Source organism: Emys orbicularis (assembly GCF_028017835.1).
Source record: "Emys orbicularis isolate rEmyOrb1 chromosome 15 unlocalized genomic scaffold, rEmyOrb1.hap1 SUPER_15_unloc_4, whole genome shotgun sequence".
NCBI classification, from domain to species: Eukaryota; Metazoa; Chordata; order Testudines; family Emydidae; genus Emys; species Emys orbicularis.
The window spans coordinates 55,001-62,500 of record NW_027045143.1 but is presented as its reverse complement, the minus strand read 5'-3'; the positions used below and the strand labels follow the sequence as shown (position 1 = coordinate 62,500).

General features: G+C 68.1%; 1 non-coding gene across 1 annotated transcript; it reads left to right on the top strand.

Moving 5' to 3' along the window:
- Positions 1–2,045: 2,045 nt before the first annotated feature.
- On the top strand, positions 2,046–2,164 carry LOC135894892 (5S ribosomal RNA). The gene has a single exon (XR_010562432.1). It is a non-coding gene; the product is annotated as a 5S ribosomal RNA (ribosomal RNA).
- Positions 2,165–7,500: the final 5,336 nt, after the last annotated feature.

Below are 7,500 nucleotides of genomic sequence, written 5' to 3'. Positions count from 1 at the left end.
GGGGCCCATGAGCTAAGAGCCGGGAAAAGCAGGCCGTCTCGGAGGAGGGCCGGGTGCCCTCCGCTGTCAAACGTGCCCGTTTCCCCCCCCTGGCAAGGTCGGGGTACAACAATACTCGGATTGATCCCCTAGGCTGAGCTCCGGTTCTCACAGGCTCTGAAAAACCTGTCCTCAGAAATCTCCGCACACAGTTCTTAAAAGACAGGTCGAAAAAGCCAAACCCCCCCCCTTCAGTGGTACGAACCTGGAATCGCGTCCGACCTCGTGGTTCTCTCGGTCGGCCGAAGCGGCGTGTGGCGACCCCTTCCGGACATCCGCGAGACGACCGGCCATCAGGTCAACCCATTCGCTCCAATGGGGTTGACCTGGTGGCCGAGCGGGGACTTTGGACAATTTTTCGGACTTGGAAAAAATTTTCGGGGCTTGGAAAAAAAAAAAAATGTCAGCCCGCTTCCTCCGGGTTGACCTGGTGGCCGAGCGGGGACTTTGACAATCTTTCGGACTTGGAAAAATTTTTCGGGCTTGGAAAAAATTGTCAGCCCGCTTCCTCCGGGTTGACCTGGTGGCCGAGCGGGGACTTGGACAATCTTTCGGACTTGGAAAAATTTTTCGGGCTTGGAAAAAAATTGTCAGCCCGCTTCCTCCGGGTTGACCTGGTGGCCGAGCGGGGACTTTGACAATCTTTCGGACTTGGAAAAATTTTTCGGGCTTGGAAAAAATTGTCAGCCCGCTTCCTCCGGGTTGACCTGGTGGCCGAGCGGGGACTTGGACAATCTTTCGGACTTGGAAAAATTTTTCGGGCTTGGAAAAAATTGTCAGCCCGCTTCCTCCGGGTTGACCTGGTGGCCGAGCGGGGACTTGGACAATCTTTCGGACTTGGAAAAATTTTTCGGGCTTGGAAAAAATTGTCAGCCCGCTTCCTCCGGGTTGACCTGGTGGCCGAGCGGGGACTTGGACAATCTTTCGGACTTGGAAAAATTTTTCGGGCTTGGAAAAAATTGTCAGCCCGCTTCCTCCGGGTTGACCTGGTGGCCGAGCGGGGACTTGGACAATCTTTCGGACTTGGAAAAAAAAATTTCAGCCCGCTTCCTCCGGGTTGACCTGGTGGCCGAGCATCTCACCGTCCCCGGACGCAGCGAGGGACTGCCTCCCGGCCGTCAGGATCGGGCCCCTGGAAGTCTGGGTGGGGTGCGGGGGGGGGGGGGGGAATTGCCCGACGCCTCCGAGGAGCGCTACCGGGGCGGGCCGGGCCCCCCCTGCTCGAAAAGGAAAAGAAGGATCGGGCCCACGAGAGACAGGGACCCGGCCGCCAGGCAGGCCGACCTGGGTTCACCGTCCCCGGCCGCAGCGAGGGACTGCCTCCCGGCTGACTGGATCGGGCCCCTGGAAGTCTGGAAAAAGTTTAACCCGACGCCTCCGAGGAGGGGGCGCCCAGGGAAGGAGGGAGAACCGGGTTGACCTGGCAAAGCGGCCACCAGGTATACCAGTTAAAACCTATGGGTTGACCCGGTGGCCGGAAAGCATACCGGCCAGCCAGGTGAACCCCGTTCGATTCCACGGGTTGACCTGGTGCCCGGGAGGGGACTCGGACGGTTCCCCCCGGGGTACGCCTTCCTCGGCCCGAAGGAACAGGGTGCGAACCAGGCGCGGGGGCGGGGCGGGGAACCGCTGGAACCGCTGGGGGACGGGGGACGGGGAGGGGGGGAATGGATCGGGCCTGCCGGGACCCGGCCGCCAGGCAAGCCGCCCCGGGCTCACCCTCCCTGGCCGCAGCGAGGGACTGCCCCCCCCCCCACCCCCGGCTGACAGGATCGGGCCCGCTGGAAGTCCGGGAAAATATTTTTCCCGACGCCGGAGGGAGGGGGGGGGGGAGGGGAAGGGGCTCTGACGGGCCAGCCCGGGCCCCGGAGCTTGAAAAGGAAAAAAAAGGATCGGGCCCGCGAGAGACGGGGGCCCTGCCGCACGGGGCAGTCCGACCGGGGCTCGCCGTGCGGCAGGCCCGGGCGCCGGCAGGGGAAAGCGGGCGAGGAGGCGCGGAGCCGGGTGCCTACGGCCATACCGGACCGAACGCCCCCGATCCCGTCCGATCTCGGAAGGTAAACCGTCCCGGGCCTGGCTAGTACTTGGATGGGTGACCGCCTGGGAATCCCAGGTGCCGTAGGCAGCTTTTCCCGGTCCGAGCCAGCTCTCTCTCCTTTTTCTGGGGAGGAAGGAGAAGGGGGGGGGGGGCGGGCCAGAAAGCCCCTCGTCGCTCCTGCCGAGTCGGAGGTCGCGGCCGCAGGTCACGGGTCGGGGCGCCTGGGGTCCGGCTCCCCCCAACACCCACCCGGCTTCCTCCGCGGAGGACCCCCGGCCACCGAAGCCGCTGGGGGAGACCCCGGGCATGGGGCGGACTGGCCCGGCCCCTCCCGGCCCCCCTGCGCCCGGCCGCCGGCCCGCGGGACCGCCCCGAATCCCCCCGCGGCCACCCAGGCGAGGCCTGGCCTGGAGGGCCCCACGGCGGGTGTCAGGCTCCCCGCCGCTTGCCCCACCGGGGACCCACGGCCACCGAAGCCGCTGGGGGGAGACCCCGGGCATGGGGCGGACTGGCGCGGCCCCTCCCGGCCCCCCTGCGCCCGGCCGCCGGCCCGCGGGACCGCCCCGAATCCCCCCGCGGCCACCCAGGCGAGGCCTGGCCTGGAGGGCCCCACGGCGGGTGTCAGGCTCCCCGCCGCTTGCCCCACCGGGGACCCACGGCCACCGAAGCCGCTGGGGGAGACCCCGGGCATGGGGCGGACTGGCCCGGCCCCTCCCGGCCCCCCTGCGCCCGGCCGCCGGCCCGCGGGACCGCCCCGAATCCCCCCCCGGCCACCCAGGCGAGGCCTGGCCTGGAGGGCCCCACGGCGGGTGTCAGGCTCCCCGCCGCTTGCCCCACCGGGGACCCACGGCCACCGAAGCCGCTGGGGGAGACCCCGGGCATGCGGCGGACTGGCCCGGACCCTCCCGGCCCCGCTGCGCCCGGCCGCCGGCCCGCGGGCCCGACCCGAATCCCCCCGCGGCCACCCAGGCGAGGCCTGGCCTGGAGGGCCCCACGGCGGGTCTGCAGCTCCCCCCGGGCTTCCTCCCCCGAGGACCCACGCCCCCCCTGAGCCGCAGGGGGAGACCCCGGGCCCGGGGCGGACTCGCTCGGGCCCCCCCCCTGCGCCCGGCCGCCGGCCCGCGGGACCGCCCCCGAATCCCCCCGCGGCCAGGCAGGAGAGGCCTGGCCTGGATGCCACGGAGGACCCGCGGCCCCCAAAGCCGCAGGAGGCGCCCCCGGCCCCGGGGCCGGTAAGCCCCGTGTCGCTCCCCCCCCCCTCACCCCCCCACCCCCCCCGCGCCTCGCTGCCGGGCACCGGGCACCGCCCCAGAGTCAGCCGCAGCCGGCCGGCCTGAGAGCTGCCCTCCTGTGTGAGACTACGTTGATACTAACCGGCCATCAGGCAGGTCAACCCCATTGCTAGACCTGGGTGGACCTGGTGGCCGAGCGGGGACTTAGGAAATTTTCCAGCCTTTTCCCGGGGCGTGACCTGTTGTCCCGGTGGGGACTTTGAAAATTTTACAGCCGCTTCCCGGGGCTTGACCGGTTGTCCTGAAGGCCCCCCACCCCCACCCCCACCCCCGGGCTCCTGCTCCCCTCTCCCCAGCCTCGGTGCTCCGCTCCCAGCCTCGGAGGCTCCCTCTCTGCGGCGGCTGCATCGCGTCCGAGGACGCTCACCCTCCGGAGGCTGGCTGTAAAGCCTGACACCCACCACCGCCGCCGCCCCGATTCTCCGAGGGGCGACTCTGAGGCCTCCCCCCACCCCCGGACCACCCTGGAGACGACTGCTAAGCCCCCACCCCCGGCCAGTCTAGGGGAAGACTGCTAAGCCTCTCCCCCCCCTGCCCCACCCACCCACACTGTCTGGGGGATGACTATTAAGCCTCCCCCCCGCCCAGCCTGGGGGAAGACTGTTAAGCCTCCCCCCCACCCACCCTGTCTGGGGGACGACTATTAAGCTTCCCCCCCGCCGGAGCGCCCGGGGGACGACTATTAAGCCTTCCCCCGGACTGCCCGGCGGACGACTGCGAAGCCTCCCGCTCAGCCTGGGGGAAGACTGTTAAGCCTCCCCCCCACCCACCCTGTCTGGGGGACGACTATTAAGCTTTCCCCTCCGGAGCGCCCGGGGGACGACTATTAAGCCTCCCCCGGACTGCCCGGGGGATGACTGCGAAGCCTCCCGCTTTGCCTGGGGGAAGACTGTTAAGCCTCCCCCCCCACCCACCCACCCACACTGTCTGGGGGACGACTGTTAAGCTTTCCCCCCCGGAGCGCCCGGGGGACGACTATTAAGCCTCCCCCGGACTGCCCGGGGGACGACTGCGAAGCCTCCCGCTCAGCCTGGGGGAAGACTGTTAAGCCTCCCCCCCCCCCACCCACCCACACTGTCTGGGGGACGACTATTAAGCTTTCCCCCCCGGAGCGCCCGGGGGACGACTATTAAGCCTTCCCCCGGACTGCCCGGGGGACGACTGCGAAGCCTCCCGCTCAGCCTGGGGGAAGACTGTTAAGCCTCCCCCCCACCCACCCTGTCTGGGGGACGACTATTAAGCTTTCCCCTCCGGAGCGCCCGGGGGACGACTATTAAGCCTTCCCCCGGACTGCCCGGGGGACGACTATTAAGCCTCCCCCGGACCTGCTCCATCTCGACTATTAAGCCCCCCTCTGTGGTCCTCAGGACCACTGCCGCGCGGCCCGCGGAGTGGGGTGACACCCGGGCCGCACAGCAAACCGGCCACCAGGTCAACCCATTGAATCCAATGGGTTGACCTGGTGGCCGGAAATCAAACCGGCCACCAGGTCAACCCATTAGATTCAGTGGGTTGACCTGGTGGCCGAGCGGGGACTTGGAAAATTTTACAGCCGCTTCCCCGGGGGTTGACCTGTTGTCCCGGTGGGGACTTTGAAATTTTTACAGCCGCTTCCCCGGGGGTTGACCGGTTGTCCTGAAGGCCCCCCACCCCACCCCCTCCCGGGCTCCTGCTCCCCTCTCCCCAGTCTCGGTGCTCCGCTCCCAGCCTCGGAGGCTGCCTCTCTGCGGCGGCTGCATCGCGTCCGAGGACGCTCACCCTCCGGAGGCTGGCTGTAAAGCCTGACACCCACCGCCGCCGCCGACCCGACTCTCCGAGGGACGACTCTGAGGCCTCCCCCCACCCCCGGACCACCCTGGAGACGACTGCTAAGCCTCCCCCACCGGACCGCCCGAGGGAAGACTGCTACGCCTCCCGCCAGCCCTTCCCCGCCCAGCCTAGGGGAAGACCGCTAAGCCTCCCCCCCCGCACAGTGTCTGGGGGACGACTATTAAGCCTTCCCCCCCCCCCGGAGCGCCCGGGGGACGACTATTAAGCCTTCCCCCGGACTGCCCGGGGGACGACTGCGAAGCCTCCCGCTCAGCCTGGGGGAAGACTGTTAAGCCTCCCCCCCACCCACCCTGTCTGGGGGACGACTATTAAGCTTTCCCCCCCGGAGCGCCCGGGGGACGACTATTAAGCCTTCCCCCGGACTGCCCGGGGGACGACTGCGAAGCCTCCCGCTCAGCCTGGGGGAAGACTGTTAAGCCTCCCCCCCACCCACCCACCCACACTGTCCTGGGGACGACTATTAAGCTTTCCCCCCCGGAGCGCCCGGGACACGACTATTAAGCCTTCCCCCGGACTGCCCGGGGGACGACTGCGAAGCCTCCCGCTCAGCCTGGGGGAAGACTGTTAAGCCTCCCCCCAGCCACCCACCCACCCTGTCTGGGGGGACGACTGTTAAGCTTTCCCCCCCGGAGCGCCCGGGGGACGACTATTAAGCCTCCCCCGGACTGCCCGGGGGATGACTGCGAAGCCTCCCGCTTTGCCTGGGGGAAGACTGTTAAGCCTCCCCCCCCATCCACCCACCCACACTGTCTGGGGGACGACTATTAAGCTTTCCCCCCCGGAGCGCCCGGGACACGACTATTAAGCCTTCCCCCGGACTGCCCGGGGGACGACTGCGAAGCCTCCCGCTCAGCCTGGGGGAAGACTGTTAAGCCTCCCCCCAGCTACCCACCCACCCTGTCTGGGGGGACGACTGTTAAGCTTTCCCCCCCGGAGCGCCCGGGGGACGACTATTAAGCCTCCCCCGGACTGCCCGGGGGACGACTGCGAAGCCTCCCGCTCAGCCTGGGGGAAGACTGTTAAGCCTCCCCCCCACCCACCCACCCACACTGTCTGGGGGACGACTATTAAGCTTTCCCCCCCGGAGCGCCCGGGGCACGACTATTAAGCCTTCCCCCGGACTGCCCGGGGGACGACTGCGAAGCCTCCCGCTCAGCCTGGGGGAAGACTGTTAAGCCTCCCCCCCACCCACCCACCCACACTGTCTGGGGGACGACTATTAAGCTTTCCCCCCCGGAGCGCCCGGGGCACGACTATTAAGCCTTCCCCCGGACTGCCCGGGGGACGACTGCGAAGCCTCCCGCTCAGCCTGGGGGAAGACTGTTAAGCCTCCCCCCCACCCACCCACCCACACTGTCCTGGGGACGACTATTAAGCTTCCCCCCCGCCGGAGCGCCCGGGGGACGACTATTAAGCCTTCCCCCGGACTGCCCGGCGGACGACTGCGAAGCCTCCCGCTCAGCCTGGGGGAAGACTGTTAAGCCTCCCCCCCACCCACCCTGTCTGGGGGACGACTATTAAGCTTTCCCCTCCGGAGCGCCCGGGGGACGACTATTAAGCCTCCCCCGGACTGCCCGGGGGATGACTGCGAAGCCTCCCGCTTTGCCTGGGGGAAGACTGTTAAGCCTCCCCCCCCACCCACCCACCCACACTGTCTGGGGGACGACTGTTAAGCTTTCCCCCCCGGAGCGCCCGGGGGACGACTATTAAGCCTCCCCCGGACTGCCCGGGGGACGACTGCGAAGCCTCCCGCTCAGCCTGGGGGAAGACTGTTAAGCCTCCCCCCCCCCCACCCACCCACACTGTCTGGGGGACGACTATTAAGCTTTCCCCCCCGGAGCGCCCGGGGGACGACTATTAAGCCTTCCCCCGGACTGCCCGGGGGACGACTGCGAAGCCTCCCGCTCAGCCTGGGGGAAGACTGTTAAGCCTCCCCCCCACCCACCCTGTCTGGGGGACGACTATTAAGCTTTCCCCTCCGGAGCGCCCGGGGGACGACTATTAAGCCTCCCCCGGACCTGCTCCATCTCGACTATTAAGCCCCCCTCTGTGGTCCTCAGGACCACTGCCGCGCGGCCCGCGGAGTGGGGTGACACCCGGGCCGCACAGCAAACCGGCCACCAGGTCAACCCATTGAATCCAATGGGTTGACCTGGTGGCCGGAAATCAAACCGGCCACCAGGTCAACCCATTAGATTCAGTGGGTTGACCTGGTGGCCGAGCGGGGACTTAGAAAATTTTACAGCCGCTTCCCCGGGGGTTGACCTGTTGTCCCGGTGGGGACTTTGAAATTTTTACAGC